A 20,676-nucleotide genomic window follows, 5' to 3' on the forward strand; every position below is an offset into this window, starting at 1 on the left:
ATGGGGTTGTTGTGATCCAAGTTCAGGACCCGGCACTTGGCCTCATTAAACCTCATACAATTGGCCTGGGCCCATCAATCCAGCCTGTCCAGATCCCTCTGCAGAGCCTTCCTACCCTCGAGCAGATCAACACTCCCGCCCAACTTGGTGTCATCTGCAAACTTACTGAGGGTGCACTCAATCCCCTCACCCAGATCGTCAATAAAGATATTAATCAAGACCGGCCCCAAAACTGAGCCCTGGGGGACACCACTTGTGACCGGCTGCCAACTGGATTTGACTCCATTCACCACAACTCTCTGGGCTCAGCCATCCAGCCAGTTTTTTACCCATTGAAGAGTACACCTGTCTAAGCCACGATTCACCAGCTTCTCCAGGAGAATACTGTGGGAGACAGTGTCAAAGGCTTTACTAAAGTCCAGGTAGACAACACCCACAGCCTTTCCCTCATCCACTGGGCGGGTCACCTGGTCATAGAAGGAGATCACGTTGGTCAAGCAGGACCTGCCCTTCATGAACCCGTGCTGGCTGGGCCTGATCCCTTGGTTGTCCTGCACGTGCCCTGTGAGCGCCCTCAAGATGAACCTCTCCATAATCCTCCCTGGCACCGAGGTCAGGCTGACAGGCCTGTAGTTCCCTGGATCCTCCTTCCGGTCCTTCTTGTAAATGGGCGTCACGTTGGCAAGCCTCCAGTCGTCCGGGACCTCCCCTGTTAACCAGGACTGTTGATAAACGATGAAGGCGGCTTGGCAAGCTCCTCCGCCAGCTCCCTCAGAACCCTTGGGTGGATGCCATCAGGCCCCATAGACTTGTGAGTGTCCAGGTGGCATAGCAGGTTGTTAACTGCTTCCTCCTGGATCATGGGGAGATTATTTTGCTCTCCATCCTTGTCTTCCAGCTCAGGGAGCTGGATACCCTGAGGGTACCTGGTCTGGCTATTAAAGACTGAGGCAAAGAAGGCATTAAGTACCTCAGCCTTTTCCTCATCCTTGGTGACAATGTCCCCCCCCCGCATCCAGTAAAGGATGGCAATTCTCCTTGGCTCTCTTTTTGTTGTTAATATAATTGTTAAAACATTTTTTATTATCCCTGACGACTATGGCCAGATGGAGCTCTAGCTGGGCTTTTGCCTTTCTAATTCCCTCTCTGCATGACCTAACGAGATCCTTGTACTTTTCTTCAGTTGCCTGCCCCTTCTTCCAAAGGTGATAAACTCGCCTTTTTTCCCTGAGTCCCAGCAAAAGCTCCCCGTTCAGCCAGGCCAGTCGTCTTCCCCGCTGGCTCTTCTTAGGGTACATGGGGACTGCCGGCTCCTGTGCCTTTAAGATTTCCTTCTTGAAGAAGGTCCAGCCTTCCTGGACCCCTTTGCCCTTCAGGACCATCTCCCAAGGGACCCTCTCAACCAGTGTCCTGAACAGGCTGAAGTCTGCCCTCTGGAAGTCTATTGTAGTGGTTTTGCTGACCCCCCTCCTTACTTCATCAAGAATTGAGAATTCTATCATTTCATGGTTGCTAAGCCCAAGATGGCCACCGACCATCACTTCTCCCACCAGTCCTTCTCTGTTCGTAAACAGCAGGTCAAGCAGGGCACCTCTCCTGCTAGGCTCGCTTACCAGCTGTGTCAGGAAGTTATCTTCCACGCACTCCAGGAACCTCCGGGACAGTTTCCTCTCTGCTGTGTTATATTTCCAGCAGATGTCCTTCCTCCTCACACTCTTCCCCTGCTCCAGCATGGGGTTCCTCCCATGGGAGACAGTTCTCCACGAACTTCTCCAAAGTGGGTCCTTCCCATGGGCTACAGTTCTTCATGAACTGCTCCAGCGTAGGTCCTTTCCACAGGGCACAGTCCTCCAGGAACAGACTGCTCCAGCATGAGCCCTCCAAGGGGTCACAAGTCCTGCCAGCAAACCTGCTCCAGCCTGGGCTCCTCTCTCCACAGGTCCTGCCAGGAGCCTGCTCCAGCACGGGCTTCCCACAGGGTCACAGCCTCCTTCAGGCACCCACCTGCTCCAGTGTGGGGTCCTCCAGGGGCTGCAGGTGGATATCTGCTCCACCGCTAACCTCCCTGGGCTGCAGGGGTAGAGCCTGCCTCACCATGGTCTTCACCAGGGGCTGCAGGGGAATCTCTGCTCCAGCACCTGGAGCACCTCCTGCCCCTCCTTCTTCACTGACCTTGGTGTCTGCAAAGTTGTTTCTCTCACATATTCTCACTCCTCTCTTCTCCATCTCACTCCTCTCTTCTCCAGCTGCCATTGTGCAGTTGTTTTTCCCCTTTCTTAAATATGTCATCCCAGAGGCACTACCACCGTCACTGATGGGCTCGGCCTTGGCCAGTGGTGGGTCTGCCTTGGAGCCGGCTGGCATTGGCTCTGTCGGACCCAGGGGAAGCTTCTAGCAGCTTCTCACAGAAGCCACCCCTGTAGCTCCCCTGCTACCAAAACCTTGCCACGCAAACCCAATACATCACTACAGACTCTTCTATTATTTGCATACAGAGTAAATTGTAGATAATATCCTAAGTCTATTCCATACAAAATTGGCAGCCAGCAACTTGTTTAAAAATTGTGAAAAATTGGGTGCTATATGAAAATATTGCCAGTAGAAAGCTTAGGATATTATTTTCCAAGTTGTTTTTTGTAAATCAATGTTTGTGTATCTTTTACCTGTTTTTCCTGCTGCTTCTATCAAGAATATATAAATACATTCAAAATACTTCATAGGTGAAAAAAACACATGGAAGATTCAGGTCCAGAGAGATAGAGCTGACCCTAAGGCACAATTCTACTCTCCTGTTTTGGAACTAATGCTAAGACCTTAAAACCCATGGGGAAAGAAGGGTGGGGGAGGATGGGACCTTATGTCATATTACCTAGGCAATTGGGTTAAAGATTACAGAACAAGAAAACATTTGTTTTTAGCTTTTGTATGCAAAGCTGAAGCAGTCTCGGTTGCAAGAATTTGCAACACTAATTCACATCTTTCTCATGTCTGAAAGAACCTAAGGGCTGCTTAAAATGAATAGGAGAATTAAATTAAAACATTACCCTTTGTATATAAACATTTCAGCAGCTTTTATCTTGTTTGTAACCACAACTATTTCATTGAATGGTCTTTATGGGACAACCAAGTATCTGGCCCATTATGTCAGCAATAAGTAGCAATTTCTCTTATTTATCTCAAATCAGCTTCACTTTGATACCACAATTTAATCAGTACTGTATGTATCATAATTTATTGCTTCCTGTGAGAACTGATATTTCCATAATTCCTTGAGGCATCTTTTGTCAATTTACTGGCAAAACTAAATATGTCTAGCTAAAAAAATAGCTTTCTGGCATAACTAACTTGTTTGTAGCAGGACAATTACCCATTAGTAGTTATTTTCTTGTTTATAGCCTGAAGTCCTGTTTATAAAAAGAAAAAAAAAAACAAACCTTACCAAAAATGCATAAAGCCTTACTTTATTTCATATCTTGCGTAACTTTGTATATTTTGAGATTTAGTACACGTCCATTATTTGATAAGCAAAGGCAATTTTAATTTAGTAGCCTCAAAGCTTTTTGGTAACCCCCGACAAGCCAGGAGCAGACTTTTGTAAGGCATCAATAGAACTTCTACATCCTACCTGCAAAAACCGCATTTCCAGGTGCCAGGCAGACACTGCCCAGTTTGCTAACACAACACAGCTTGTATTTTCATTTACACAGGCAGTGAAACAGGCCTTATCTAGCCCTTTTTGTGATTTTCTGTTCACTTTTGCCAGGAAGTGATGCTATAATTTTTCTTCTGTTGACTTCACCTCCCCACTGTTCACCTTCTTTCTACCATCGCTGGTACTTGTCCCCTCCCTGCAAAACCTGAACCTTAAGTTTCCTGAAAACCCCAGTTCTTTAACAGTTTAAAAAGTCATTTGGACACCGGACCGCCTTCCTCTAGTGATCACAAGTCTATGTACCTGTTTTGTTTAGTTAGTTAGGTTTTCAGGAACGTTCATAAAGGACACCGTGGAACAGGTTCCAGGGAGAAAAGATGTATATAAATATAAAAATCTGAGGCAGACGTGGGGAAAAAAGATATGACAACTTGAAGCCAGCCTTAGCTTCCCTGCTGAAGAAGTGGAGACAGCTGTTTAGGCAGGGATCCACATAACTGAGCTGCTAGGTCCTGGCCACTGGAAATTTGTGTGTGTGTGTGTGTGTATGCTGGTCTGCTTCAGCTGTCATGAAGCTCTTTGAAAATAAACTAATGAACCATTAAAACTTCCAGTGAGGTAAATAATTATCATCACTCTTTCACGCGAGTAAATAAAGATAGTAAATAAATAGCTGGTCTGAAGCCACAGATTCAGTAGTTCCAGAAACAGAATACCAGTTTCCATATTTATATATTCACTTTTAAGAGCTTCTATCCCACTCTACTTTTTGATTCAGATTACGGATTAGTCTGTTATTGCTTCCAGCTAGCACACTTAGCTCTGGTTCACAGAAAAACCCCACAAGGGAACAGAATAATGTATATATTGTACACTATAATACAGCATAGAGATCCCTGAGCTGGATCCAGAATAAGTAGCAGGACCAGCACATCAGCATAAAGTAATTTATTAGTAGAGGGAATACTCAAAAAATTGTTCCTGCAGAGGTCAGGTTTTAGGTCATGACAGCATCAACCATCTCATTTGTAACACAAGCATCTTCCCTCTACACTCTACTACCTGATACAGGCAATAAGTAACTTACTTCATTAGGAGTTTGACACCTAGCTCTATAATGACATTCCAGCCCCAGTTACTTAAACTATAGCAGTACATTGCCTGATAGACCAGCTTTCAAATTCATAATTACATCCACATGAACCAGAAGCTCAGCACAGGCTTCAGATTGACTACTGCTTAATCTTTTTGAAAAGAGAAGCACCATGAGGAGCACAAAAGAGCCACTAACTGTGCTGCTGTAACAGGGGGCTGGGTTTACACCCTGGACTGGCACGTAGGAACTGAAACCTTAGCACTACTTCTGTAGGGATAAAACAGAAAGCTTTGTATTTCGCGTTATTAAAGAACTGCAGCACAAAAGAAGGTAGCATAAAAATGATACATTTGAGAAAGAGTACAACTCTCAGCAGCAAATCATGGCCAAGCAGAAAGAAAAATGGTCTGATTACTTAAACTTTTTATTAGTAAAATATGACCAGTCAAAAAAGCTTGATGGAACCACAAGAGGTTGCTTGATAAGGATGGCTACACAGTATCATGTGTGGCATACAGAAATGGAAATGAAGGTACATCATCTTTAAAAATAAAAACTGTGTGACACTTGAGGGCACTGCACTTAAGAATGGGGAGAATTTTAATCTTTTATTTCACAGGGAGGCAGACAGCTTATTTCACACTTCATTTAGGTAATGCAGAATTAACAAAAATCACAGTCTTCCTCTCCTTCCCCATTCCTTGCGTCTCTTATAATGAAAATTTGAAATGAAAACAGGTAACATATAAAAGCAGGAAAGTATAATTTCTGTGTTCATCAAGTACTGTTTTAAAGCATTAGAATTTGAATTGTTTTACAATAGATGCATTTTAGGACTCTTACTTTCCAAAAGATTTCCTTAAAATTGTCATCTTTCTGAGAAGTGCTTTGTGTTTGCTACTTCATTTCTCTACTAGAAAAATGTTTAGGAATTTAAGAATGAAATAGCACCTCAATCCATTTATAGGTATTCATTTGAAAGCCTGTATACAGTTCATTTATAAAAAACAAATTTTTTAAGACTGAACTGACAGTTCAAAGGAATGAATCTTTGATTTTTTTTTTTCTTTTCTTTTTTTTTTTTTTAAATAAACTTGGTTCTGCAATGGACAAAATTTCCAGGAATCCAGATGTGGTCCATAGGCATACCAAGGGAAGATACTGGTGTCCCTCTTTGGCGGTTGTTGTACCACCTTTGCAAAATTGCACTAGTCCACTGAAATGAGTTTAGGTGTTTGATCAGAGAGCTTGGCATATAGGAATGGCCGTCAGGGGCAGGGCAAAGAAATTGTAAAGAAACAGACATATCAGAATGATTAAAGCAAAAGCTAAAAAAACCCCAAAAGCATACGGATATGCAGAAATTAAATGTTCACAGAAGTCAAACATATAGCCACTCTCTCCAACATTATCTTATTTTAGTGATCCACTGCACACCTAATAAATATCATGGTATGTCTATATATTTAGGCAATATTTCTCTGTGAATTTGCATACATGCATGGCCTGAGGTTGTATTTTTATAAAATTACTCACTGTACAACATATTCCAAGTTCTTGAAAAGATTTTCAGTAGACAACCACTGAAATATCTGGTAACTTTGTAACATTAATATACCCATATTTAAACAAACAAAAAAAAAAAGCTTAGTATGTTTTCTACTATAAAAATAAAAAGTCAGAACACATACACATGTAGGAGCAACTCTTCCAGATGACAGTTTAAAGAGTTTGCCAAACATAGTTAAGGAGCACTGATAAATTAACATGAAAATGACTGTAGATGACACAGTGTGTTTTCTGTTTAGTGGATTAACAGACAACTTTAGCCTATTAGTGTTCTCAGTGCTATATACACATCAAATCACCATTAAAAATACAAACTTTTGTAATTTTAACTTCAACTCCCAGATAAGCAAGAGCCCTTTAACATGACAGCTACAAGCATTCATGAGAAAATAAGTCTTCTAAGCAGTCATTTAACAGAAGCCATATGCAGAGACACATACCAGCAGCAGATAAAAATCTTGCTACACTGAACTCAATTTCCCCAAGATACGACTCTGTTCCATTTTCCAACACTGAAGAACCACTATTCATAGGAGCATGTTTCTCACATGATAAAATCAGGTACGTGACTTAGTCTGATCCCAAGCATAGTCACAAAGAGGAGCATTCAGGAAACTCCAGTGGGGCTGTACACACTAGCTAGGAAAAAGACATTTACAGAAGAACTTGGAGGGAGAGGGAGTTGTGTTTGAAAACATCACTCCCTCATCACAAATGTGTAAAGTGCATAAAAATTAAAAATCCATCACGGTCTGTGGCTTATCACATTACAATGCATATTCTTCCTTTGGTCACTGTGTTCTTGTTTCAGTGCTAGTTTTCACAATATTGTTATACTGAATTTAACATTTTACAGACCTAAGCCTTTGAAGTATTAAACATATTCTGCTAAACACTTCAAAAGAGAGCTCCAAAGAGTGGAGATACTTAATGCCAGAGAAAGCAGTCAGCTCTCTGCAGAATTCAGCTCCTGTAAGTCTTCAAAGAAAGGGCAGTCTCTGAAGACAATGGATCGGGCCAGCAATTTTTAGCATGCCATTAATCCAAAAAAAGTTCAAAACAAAAGTACAAGCAGATTGGGTTGTCTCTCTGAAAACAATACTTTGCATGTCATAGTATTTCTTCAATATAATTTTGATTTGGCTAGAACATTACTTTGAGCTTTCTTTAGCAGACCCTCTTTGAAAGGTGGGAATTTCTAAAGCACAGACTTCAGTTGTGAGTCATTACTATTGTTTCCTTTAAATTTTCTCACCAGCTCATCCTGCATCACTTCCCTTGTTCTCATGAATGAACAACAGTAATGGAAACATATCCATTGGTAAGAAAGACTGAGAAAACTATTGTGATAGATTTTCAAATGCCCTGTCAACAAAAAGTTAACATTTAATTCTAATTGCTAATTTCTAGGATAGTAGGTAGGAATTAAATTTATTTCCTTGTTTGATACGAACTTATTTAAACTTTGCAGCCATGTGACTTCTTAAGAGCAAATAAAATGCACCCATCTTGTGCAACATTGTTTTATGATCCATTACAGTAAAAAGGAAAGGGAATATGATTTTAATCTTAAAATAATATGCCATTTGTGTAAAGTCAATGCATCATCAAGGTTTCATTTCCCCATAACATCCCTGTATTTCAGCACAAGGGGGAAAAAATGTCTTTACATACCATGAAATCTTACCTCCTCTCAAGATTAATGGGCACTAGTCTGTACATACATTAAGAGGTCACTCGACCCCATCTGTTGTGCAATAGCCAGGCACACTGGAATAAGTGAAGGAGACCGAAAAGCTTAGTTTCCCCTCTATAATTCATTGCATGCAAACTTTGTGTTGTGGGCCCTTCGTGCGCTATGCCTGTGGAACTCCCTTTGATACCAGTGGAATTTCTGAGCACAACATGAGTGCAGTACCATCACATCAGGCTCTGTCGCTGTTTTCCCACAGCAAGTTCCCCCAGTTATTGGGTGCCTCTTCACATTGGGTCTGGAAGTTAAAAAACAAACAAACAAAACCCCACCAAACAAACAAAAAAACCCCATGAATATAAGGGGAACAGTCTAGTTTCACTAAACATGTGCAAGCTTTAACAGGTTGCAGCCTAGACACAGCGTTACTCAGCCACTAAGACGGACAGCAGATGCGAAGATCTTTCAAGTTGCCCTTTCATAAAGGAGCACTATGACACAAACTCTGACTAGATAGATACCTACTGCAATTTCTATTTCACTCCAACTATTGATGGTCCTCAAACACAAATGACCACAAACATTGTTAACAGTTCCCTCTTTTCACGATTATAAATACACGGTTTTTAGGGAATAGCTTTGCGACAAGATTAACTCTGTTCTCGTTTGCTGTGCTTTTATCCATGAAAACTGTCTCGAAAAGCTGCCTTCTCTCGATGTTAAAATCTTGCTTGTACAGTAAGACAAAAGCCCCTGGTGCTATATGTAACATTGCCATCTAGTGACATACTGCAAAGGTGTTTTCTGCTGATAAACTATTCTCAATCATTTTTTTTCTAATTAAATCTAGCTCAGTGTATTAGTTTAGTGTTAACAAAAGATTATTCGAACCATTAATGTAGTTTAATAAGAAAGAAAATTTTAATATTTGATTGATTTTAGCATATTTCTCACTGTGTGTTTACATTTCCATGATTAGCTTTTCAGAAGTCTGGTTGGTAACTTTTAATACTGCTAATGAAAAAAACTTTATTCATTAGGAAGTAGAAGTTAGTATTTTCTCCTTCAGGAAGAGATCACGCAGGACTATTTGCATGGTTGCAGACCTCACTGTTAGTGCTCTGAACAGTCATGCGCATTTTTACTTGTTTTACATTTAAAATTGAACCTTGTCCTGATGCATGTCTTGCATGCCATCACCTTAATCAATACCAGGTACTTTCAAAACTATAAACATATGACCCAAGAGCCTAAGTGGAAAAGACAGACTTAAGCCAAAAATGAATGGGCTTGCACTGAGGATCAGCAACATACACCCACTGCTGGGTTACAGCCTTCCCTTGGGCAGAAGTTAGTCCCAGCAGGTCAGGTGAGCCACAGAGCCAGAGGCTCACCTCACTGAGACACTGCAAATCCAGCACTGTCTTGCTAAAGCAATAAAAGCTCTAGGGAGTCACAGTCAAACCCCAACCTGACAGTAACCCTGGCATGCTCCCTCCCTCCCTTCAGCTTTACAAGCCCTGTGGTGTGCACCCCAGCCTTCCCAGCCCTGGGGAGATTTCACTGCACTGCTTCTGGCCACTCTTATGACAGGTTTATAGTCCCACAAATAGAGGGCATTTCCAAAGGGCCTGTCATAGTTTACACAAATTAAGTGGTTGACAGGGTTACCATTACCTGTCTCTTAATGTATTATTTGTTCCAAGCAAGCTTTGAAATACTGCTACTTGCCAGAAGTTATTTTGTGCATGTGCTGGTAGGGTGGGATGCCCTGTCTGAGTTGGTTTTAGGCTTTGGACCCAGCCACTGAAAGTGACCATTCGGTTGAACTTCTTGCAGTTCAGAGATGAATGAATGTGGTCCAAATGAAAGAAATGGAAACCTAACCATGCCAGCCTTGCAAGAAAATAATACTGAGCACCACAAATTGCTAAGTGCAGTGTTAAGCAGATACTAATTGATTCTTTATGCTGGACTAAAGGAGTAGTTATACTTCATTCATACTGATAAAACACAGTTTTTCTCTGAAAGCTCTTTACTTCCCCACCACTTGCTTGGTGCTACAGAGGCATCAGCTCTTGAGCCAGGGTGTAAGAGATGGAGGAAGTGTGTAAGATTTTCTTCCAAGTCTGTTACCTTTACACAGTCATCCTCTGTCCTATCTTATCTGGGCACTTTCAACGTGCAGCACTTCCAAAGTGGTTTATGAACACTATTGATGCCTATTTGTAGCAGACCTAGTCTTTGTCTTTCCATTTTGTTTTTGATCAAAAAGACTTTCCTAGTGCTTGTGCACAAGGGAAAAACCCAAAACATTCTGGAACAGGTACAAAAAAAGCCCAATAGATCTAGTCCTCCCTCTTTCTTTCACATATATACAGAATATAACTTTTTCTTATGCCAGTTATTTTGCTCCTTTTTATTTGTAGTGGCTCAAGGTGGGTAGGGAGAGGGTAAAAATAGTGGTTTGTTTCTAATACAGTGGGAACTGCAAAGGCAGCAGTTCTCATTTCATGCTCAATCCTTTCTGTCATTTTTAACCAAGACTGCTTTGAGACTGAGTTTGCTGCAGCACTAGCAACTGACTTGTATCTTGTCTCCTTGGGAAGCAGCTGTTCCTACTTAGCAGGGGTAGATGCTCAGAACACAGACATTTACCTTAAAGAACGGGGTCAATGCGGTTATCTGTATAGAAATACCACCCCACTTCAAAGGACAGCTATTTGTGCTCCACTGCCCAAATATTTAGGAAAAATATTTTTATTTTGTTTCCTGCGGAAAACATGTAACAGGCTGTTTATAAATGCACGGAAAATTGCCTTAAATATATTCACAACAGTGGAGCATCAGAAAGAAGATAATGTTGTCTAATCACGTCATTCTCTACAGCAACCCCTACCCCTACAATTCGAAGTTGAAAAATTTGACTTATACTCGCAATGAATTAGGTTTCAAAGTGCTTGTCAGACAACCAGCCATTGGTCTTATATATTTTAAAACTCTGTACCATAGTTTTTTGTCATCTGCAACAACTTCTTTGGTCCAGGAAAGATCTGTAGAGGAGCCAAGAATAACACCCCAGAGTCCTGACTCCATCGTGGACTTTAACTGTAAGGATTCTTTCATTTGCCAACAGATGACTGGTCAAATCCCAGAGATAAACTAAACAGTACTATCTTAAATTTCACCAGACATTTAGTGTCTAGAGATGACAAATGCAAGGATGTCACTTGTGTACACATGTACATCATTTTGACTCATTTATGAATGCCATATATAATATGATAAAAAATGTCAAATATTCAAAAAGATGTCACATTAATATTAAACCCACCACTGTTTAACACAAAACACCCTGAAAAGTCATTCATTAAATTAAAATCTCTCAAGTCTAGTGGGTAACAAGCTGCACAATAGCATTATATGCCTGAATTTGAAATCAAAGCTTCTTATATCCTACTGTGAAGAGGGACACTTTTTCAAGCTCACTTGTTTTGTAAAGTGAATGCCTGACATCTGCTGGTAATTATACAAACTGTATATTGTTGAATCAAACTGTCTTTAGTTTAGTTTTTGGACTAAGGAAGATGCTTTAGAATATGTAAGTTATTCAAATAAAAAAGATTTAAATTATTACAATCATGATGTAATGAGATTTTAAAACCAAACTGCATCAACATTGCTTTTACTTGTTAGATGCAAAGATAGTGAATGTCTTAGAATTTCCTACAAAATTTGCCTGCGGAAGTGATCAAACCCAGTCCTCAGAAAAACAGGTTTTCCCCAACATGATTTCTGTGCACATTTTTTTCAATAAATTAGCAGAAGCAATTCTAGTGCTATGGTACTTCATATTCCTTTTTTTTAGATTGAACATTTTTTAGAAAGCTATTTCTACACTGTTCTGTAATATTTCAGTCATGCTACCAAAAAATACAATTGCTAACTGAAACAACAGGACTGCAGGAATGCCCATTAAAATACTGACTTACAGAAGTCCTGTCTGTGACGAAGGCTACAAAACATGTCTTTATTTAAGACGACTTCTTAGGAGCCAGCAAAGACATGAGAGAAAATACTGCACTAGAAAAAGAAGCAAAATGGAACTGCCCCAAAACTGATAAACTGAAGGCTTTCAGTTTTTCACCCTTTCATGAGTTGCACAGTTCTTTTTCAAAAATTTGGGGACTTATCAGTATAAACAAGTAGGACTCAGTTTTACAAGACCTAAGCACCTGTGATTTTATGAAGCAACTGTGTAACACGATGTCTTGGTAAAACATAATTCAGAAACTAATTTTGTGCATGAAGGGGTCAGCATATCAGAATGGAAATAATCCTGCTGGATCACAACCAGAAATAGGAGAGGAAGAACGAATATACACAGGAAAATGGAAAATTGTAACACATTTTATGTATTCTTTAATATGGAGGTGGCAAATAAAATGCTCTGTTTGACAAAGTTTAGAGGGGAAAAAAACCTCAAAACTTCCAAAGTTAACAACTGACCTTTACTGAAAGCCTATATGGATATCAAATAGCAGAACTCCTTCAGCCAGAGAAACCAATCCTTCTTTCCAAGCAAAAATAAAATTTTATTTGACAAGATTTTCCCTTGCCCTGTAGAAGCATCACCATGAACCCAATGAAATGGAGAGGAAAAAAAGTAAAAACTATTACCTCCACCCATTTTTATTTTCTTATTTTTCCTCTGTACCAACAAAACCAATAAAATAGAATTAAAATCTGGTAGAACATGTGTTGAATCCCTATATCATAATGTGCAGTTCTGGTGGTGTGCAACGTAAAAGCTATAGTTTGCTACAATACTGCCAAAAAGAGAGCATAAAAGAGTTACCTTGAATTTAATGACAAATGCATATCGGTTTTCTGAATGCAAATGATCCTCAAGTCTCTTTGACAGAAGGAAAACAACCAAAACAAAAAAAAAAAAGAGACAAAAAGAATTTAAAATCAGAGCCAGCGAAAAACTTTACTTGATGGCTCCAGGAAAACAAGTCATTTACACCTTCTATAGCTCCTCAGGAGCAAAAGCCTTAAATTGGTGTTGCACCCAGTAGACTTGGGCAGACAAGTCTCAGTGTTTGACACTGGTTCCCCAGACATATAAGCAGCACTGAAAACAAATTGCTAAAATTCCCTTGTATTGACCAGTTCATGAAGGATTACACTGAACTATAGATACACATATATACCTATATGCCATACATAGTTATTGGGTCTCCCTGAAAGGATAATAGTTTGTTATGTAAAATACAAATGGAAGTTCCACATTATTTGTTTTCTTTAATATTAAAAACTCAGAAATTTTATAGTGCTTGAATAATTTCTTCTCCTGATGCAATAGGGAGAGCATTAAAAAAGAGAGACATGACTAATGAACTCATGACATAATTATTATGCCAAGTATCCAGGAAAAAACACAGACGTTCCTTACCTGAAGACACTCACTGACTTTGACAAATATTGATGGGTTCCTACATGGAATTATATGCCTTTGAGCAGTGATCTACTGTCCATTTTCAGGAAGTCAGCAGCTGCTTTTCAAATTTCTGATCAATAACTTATAATAATGAAGGACAGGGGAAAATAATAATGCTGACTATTCACCAAGTCAAAGACAACACCTATACACTCTTATATCACAAAAAGTTTCATTAACTTTTTATATCAATATCCTTTTGGAAGATTTAAATATTTGCAAGGACATATCACAGCATTTTAAGAAAATGAAAAATGTTGTATCTGCAAGCCCTTTTACCTTAGAGACTTCAGACATAATATAGCTTAACATTATTCTGGAATAGCATGGTAGGGAGTTGCTTTGCCAGCGTTTCTACTTACTTGTTATGCTTTTTTAAACAGTAAAAAAGATAAGATTGTTTATATAGCAAGGAAGTGCATTAAAAATCAGCTTGTTGAGATGCAAAAGACATTAAAACCCACAAATATATAGGCTATATCTGGGTCAAAGATGTTATTTTTGAATTCTAAAACTAAGTGACAGCACATTCTTGAAGCAGCACAGTCTTCTGCTTTTAGACTTTCCAACCAACCAAGCTTATAAAAGACACACTTCACCTTCTTGCAAAATTAACTTTACACCCTGCCATAGAGCTGTTCTCAAAACACAGAATAAGAATGATTATAAACTTTATCACAGAGTCAAGGGTTTAACTTACTTTCTAGATATGACGATTTTTTTTCTTTTCATTTTTTTCCATTCTCCTTTTGACAGAGAAATGGCAACTCTAGATGCCAGAGCATCAAAGAACCATTGACCACTCTGTGCTTTTTCCAAGGTACAGCACTACTTCACTTGGAGCTGCTCAGAATTTTTATTTCTTCTATCTTCTTGGATTTCTAGCAATTATAAGCAACACATTTCTTGGACCCAAACCCAAGGGTGAAAATCCACAACTACAAGAAGTATAAAATATTTATTGACCTTATTTATGTGAATTTCTGCCTGTACTGAACCAATGTTTTCAGTGACATATGCTAAATTGCATGTAACAAATTCTCCAACCACTTTCACCCTGAGTGTGAAAAGTTCCTTTTAAATATAATTATTGGCAAAAAGAACTTGAACATCATTAGAAAGCAGTATATGTAACACTTTCTACTCAGCCCAGGACTATTACAGCATCAATTCGTTCAGCTGAAGTCCAGTTTCAGAGCTGTACTTAAGATTATGCAGATACAATTGCTCATGTTCTTATATCGCATGGATTTATGCAATAGGATACCTACAGGGAACAAGACTAAATTAAATACAATACAGGAAATGTGCATTAACTGCGAAGAATATAAATATCACATAATCCTACTGATGTTAAATCAACATCTTACCATTAAGAATCACAAAGGCTATAAAAATAGCCAGAGTCATCTTCAAGTCCTTCATTTAAGCAGCTGTTCAAGACATTAGTACCTAGATTTCTAATAAAGATTAATTGGATGGGGTGGTGGGAAATTAGAAGTAAATATCCAATTACAAGTACTTCATAAAACTTATTTTTGTTATCCAATATTACATACTGCTTTTACATGCGCACGCAATTTAAAAAAAATCTAGATAGCAATAAAACCAAGAGTATTAAAAGCATCCTGGCGATCATCCCTTCATCTGTGCTTCTCCCCTAATTAACACCACCCCCCCCCCCAAAAAAAAAAAAAGAATACTTTGGTTAGAGATTTATTTTTACTTTTCTCAGTGTCTAGAGCTATCGCTACCAGCTCTATGCTCCTAAGACTGTCTTTAGCAAATAACACTCTATCCCTAAAGCATATTACAAGGTCATATCCACTACATACATCTGAGGAGTTAATGGACGTATTGCCTAAGTTCTGGCAACTAAGTCACCAAAATCTTGGGAACTGCTCTTTCACACTTTGTTATGGCCTGTAATTTTAACTTTTGAAACAGAGTTATCTGGAACATGAATTTACCACTTAGTGGATCAACTCGTACACTCAGGTCCACTGGGATAGTTTCACTTACATTAATGATTGCATAAATGCCAGTCTGCAACCACAAAATCCTTCCCACCTCGCTCCCTAGGCGCATAACCTAACTGCTGCCCCATCATCGTGATGAGGAGGACACTGCTTCAACCCACCTCCCACTGCTGCGCCATCCCAGGGTGAAAAGGGGTCGCTGATGACCACATCAATGGCTTACGCAGTGCAATACAAGGTACGAATGCTGTATTCAGCAAAACCCACAAGAGAAATACAAAACTTGGGTAGAATCTCTAATGGGCCAACCCAATCTATACCATCACCTTTCCCAGTAGCAAGATCTATTAGATATAAATCATCCCAGACAGGCAGTGGCATAAACTGCTATTTCCAGCGACAGTCCCATATCTGCCTAGAAATTTGTGTTAATCTTAGAAAGTTTTTCTTGATGGAAGATTCAGACTAAGTATTCAAACACAAATACTTTATGAAAACAGATTCTACTCTCACCCCCAGTAGATGTAACACTGATTTTTCTTCCCATGTCCAGTAAAGTAATACACATTTCAAGACCTAGAACTCAGGTACTCTTAAATACACACTCCTATAAGCCATATTTTGTAAAAAACCCACTGATTTCTTATTCTGCACTTCAAGATGTGGAGTGAATGTACAGCCTCCACTGTCAAAAAACACTTACGAGTACCCCAGTTCTGAGTTTTCTAGTGCCAGGTACATAGGGAGAATAATTTAATATGATTTACTGACTACCTTTGCTTGACTCTCCAAACATAGAGAACATAATCTCTAAATGTCATCAAGTATACTTCCTATTCTATCACCCATGCTATTAACAAGAGTAGCGAATAACATGAGAGCCAGTAAAAAGTAAAAGAAAGAAAAAAAAAAAAACATCTCTGAAACATGAAGCCCAACACAAGTCTTGCAGTCTGACATTGAAAAACTTACAGCTACTAACTCTGTATAGTTAGTTCCGAATAGTTTTACGCCTATCTTCAGGTATGTTTCTCTTTACGGATCTTTTCCCCATAGCTCATTAATAGCACAGAAGGCAGTGTCAAAAACCTTATTTCAGTCAAGATACGTTGATACAGTCTTCACTGTTTCTAGGGATGCTCCTTTGGCTAATTCTTCAAAGCCATTACCCTCTTAAATGCCTTCATAGAGGTGAGTCCTAATGAGATACTCCATTTAGGAATGAGACTTGTCAATACAGAGAGGTGGCAACGAGGTAAAGTCCATTGCTCATGGGGAAGTGGATCAGAGATTGTGAAATGAGATAGACTTTACAGTGAGTTCAGATATCTGATAAGATACAGAATTTTAAATAATTTTATTACAGCTTGAAATTGTACAAGTCACTTTACTTTTTAATCTTAAAAATTTGTAAATGTAAAAAAAGCCAATCCTTAAAAAGCAGAATGCTAGTGTTGGCTGTTGCCACATAAGCAGGTAGATTGCAGGTGCTAGTGCCCCTCTCTGTTTCTTGCTGTGCTGATTCCTAAAGCAAAAAATAAATGAGCCCCTGAGAGACAAGGACTGAAAGGGCAGGGAAGAAAAAGAAACTCTGACCCTCTCCTTCTTTCAGAATTGGGAGAGAGAGGAAGAATTAAAACAGGAAGAAAATTACCTTTTAGAAATAAAAGTAGAATAGGGGGGAAAAAAAGATACCTAAGCAGCTACAGACAATCTCATTGCTGTTACTTCCCAATCACAGTTCAACTAGTTTTATCTTAATCTTCAATTACCACCTTACACAAAAAGAGCTCTTTCGTCTGCCTGCCTTGTCGGCCACTCATAACTACATCTAATACGAGTCATTCTTAAAGGCATGTTTTTTACACTTAAACCAAACACTCATTTCTGAGCTGATCTTCCATAGCCACATCCAAACCCCTTCTTTTTCTCCTAACAGCTCCTATCACCACACTCCGAAACCTCTCCGGGGTACCAAACCCAACTCCTCCACCTCAGCATGAGCACCCAGGACCATGGCAGTCACTTGAAAAAAACCCACAAACCCCGAAAACAAGAAGAAACAGCGAGCAAGGATGCAGACTGAATTAACAGCACTGTACCTGTTGTCCCTGTTGCACTCCAGAAGCAAAAGCCCACGCGTGAAGTGCAAAGCCTGGTTCTGCAAAGGGAGTCCCCAATTAGGAGTCCTCAATGACCCCTTTTGCCTGCCAACCACCTGTGCAGCCGGGTGGTACTCAGCCCGCCGTAGGTCAGTCACACCCCGCCCCAGGCAAGTATTTTTGAGATGGTCGCTTGCAAAAGCATTTCCAGTATGGCTTAAGAATGGCAGCCTCTTTCTGGAAACAAATACGGATTTTTTTTGTAAAGCACTTGGAAGTCATTGGTTTACAACTGCAAAATACGTGACAACTGCTGTTAACAAAGTTACGAGTGTACTGTAAATATGTCTTCAAATTTCAAACATGCTTGCTCACTGTCATGGTCCTCTAGCGCTGGAAATACGTATATTCTCTCTAATCCATTTCTGCCATTTTTGTGATTTTAAAGGAGTGCCAGCTATTTCTTCAGAATTTATGGCCTGGAGCACTGCTAAGGAGCACAAGGGGATACAGCTGGAAAGGAGAGTTCCAGGTGACTTTGGTGTGCGTCATTAGCACTGAGCTGGGGGAGGGAAAGGGGTCAGGAGGTCAGGTAGCACTTTTGAGCATATCTGAGTTTTGAAATATTCTCTTAATGATATATTTGGCTCCATTATTTTTATTTTGAATCAATAGCTTGTAAGTCTGGATAATGTAACTATATTGATTCAGAAGGGTTTTTTTGTTTGTTTTGTTTTCTCTATAGCTTATGTACAGAGGATTTAGAGTTTCATTATTAGAACATTTATGTTTGGAGAAAGAAATCATAAATGCAACTCTGTTGGAGTTTGGAGTAAACAAAAGAGAGAAAGAAAAAAAATTCTGACTATCTTTCCACATAAAACAAAAGCAAATTAAGAACTGCTAATTAAGAACAATTATTAGTAGCAAAACTAAATAATAACTTGCGTAAAAGGAATTACTACTGGACACGATATTAAGGGAGAAAGAAACTTTAACAATGGAATGCCTACTTTGTCTTTACCTGTGCCTCATCTCTTCAAGAATATGCAGAATCACAAAAGTGGTCCCAGGGAAGTGGTGGAGGGTGCCAGAAAAAGATCCAGCAGCAGTTTGGCTTGTTCAAGCAAAGTTTGGATTTTTTTTTTTTTTATAAAAATATGCCTGATGTGATTACTGTAATAGGAGCATTTAGCTGCGTGCTTAGAATGGGACTCTTCATGCTAAAGAGTATATGCCTGTTTGCTTGTTTGTATGAAAAGTTTAAAATGTTTTAAAAACTGTTTTTAATGGAGGAAATATCAATTTTCTTCCAAAGTAAAGAAGCCAAATTAACCAGAAGAACATTGCTTAAATACCAAAGACTTACAAATAGTTATTTTCTATGTATTTTTTGACACAAATTTGGAGTAAGATTGCTCCTCCAATACCTGAATTTCAGTCTAAATAGTTTTCATTTTACAGAACTGTTCCTGCAAAACCTCTCTTGAAATAATTTTCACAATAGTATTTTCAACATTTGTAATCCAAAAATAATGCAGGAACCCTACTTGAATCTGGTTGTTAAGCAACATAATAGCTAGCTTTAATTTCGTTGATCAGAAGAAACTTATTAAAAGAATAAACAACCAATAGTTAGAAGTAATTTATTTTCTCAATGGCTTTCTATTTTCAGTATCTATAGTGCCAATCCATAAATAAGACTGTATATGCAGGGGAGCAGAGCTGTAAATACAGATTTTTAAAAGTTATTTTCCTTTCCTGCAGAGGGCTTTCCACGTCGTGCTGTGTGCTCTCAACAGTAAGTGGAAACCCAGGCTAGTTTAAGAGTTTGCATTTTTCTGTCCTTAGACAAGAACTCCTCTCTCCAGAACCTCAATAAATTGCTATCTGAAATGCATCAGAAGTGTTTTCAGATCAAATTTCCTACAAAAGTGTTTCAAGCCTTTTCCCATTAAGTAAATCAGTTGCTAGGGAATACGTTTTGTACACATCACTACAGAAAACATCATTATTTAGTTAGTAACACATCTGAGAGAACAATCACCTGCCAGCAAGAATAATACTTCTTTTTATAAGATATATGAGAAGGGACATGTCATTTGTTTCCAAAGAACATTCTTTTTATAAATGGTTTGAGAATTATCACAACAAAATACAGGAGTAATTTTACTTTTTGAAAGGCTTTAACAAGACCAACTGAGGTATTTGCCTCCTTGCTCCCTGGACGGAGAACAGAAAGCATCCTGTTCCGCTTGGTGGCTGAGAAGGGAAGAGCAAGCTATTACAGTACCATTTAAGTGCTTATCTATGCTGGCCTTTCCCTCAAGAATAAAACCAAGTTCTTCTCCCTAAGAACTTGAACATAAACTCAGTGATGGTTTCTTCTTCATCCCTCTAAAATGCTTACCTCAAACATAATTTCTCTTCACTGGGAAAGCCTAGAAAAGCTTCATGCATCATATTTGAAACTACAATTTTAATGTCTTAAAATTCTGCTACTGTCTGCTGGGAGGAATGTACCGTTTTGGAAGAAAGAAGGTAGATTTCTCTCTGATGTTTTCTGACAGCGGATCCTTGTCTTTGTAGTTAAAGCATCTTTTTCATACACAGCCTTTATATTCATTGGAAGAGTACTGCCGAAGGCATACAGGGAAGTGGTTGAATGCCAAGCCACAAGAAATAAGTTTCAGTAAACATTTCAGGAACACAATTCATGAGTAAACCAACCACTTTCTTGGCAATTAACAAAACAACTCCACAACTTTGCCCAATTATCTCTAAAAAAGTATTTTTACCTTCTGTGTGACAGTATTAACTTCTCTGTAACAATTAAGTTTTTAGAGCAATATATACATTTGATATCAAAGCACAGAAAAAATAGGGTGTATTTCAGTGTGCCAATTATGCTGATCTGTGGAAAAGAGCACAAGTTCAGAGAACTGAAATTCATGTAAATATGCCAGATACAAATGAAAAATTGTCCTAAAATATTCCTGTGAAACTAATTTTTTAGTTTTCACACTTAAACAAAATTTTGTTTGTAAAAACACAAAGCACTTTTTGGACATTTTTTTTAACA

This window comes from Gavia stellata, chromosome 5, assembly GCF_030936135.1.
Source record: "Gavia stellata isolate bGavSte3 chromosome 5, bGavSte3.hap2, whole genome shotgun sequence".
Classification (NCBI taxonomy): Eukaryota; Metazoa; Chordata; class Aves; order Gaviiformes; family Gaviidae; genus Gavia; species Gavia stellata.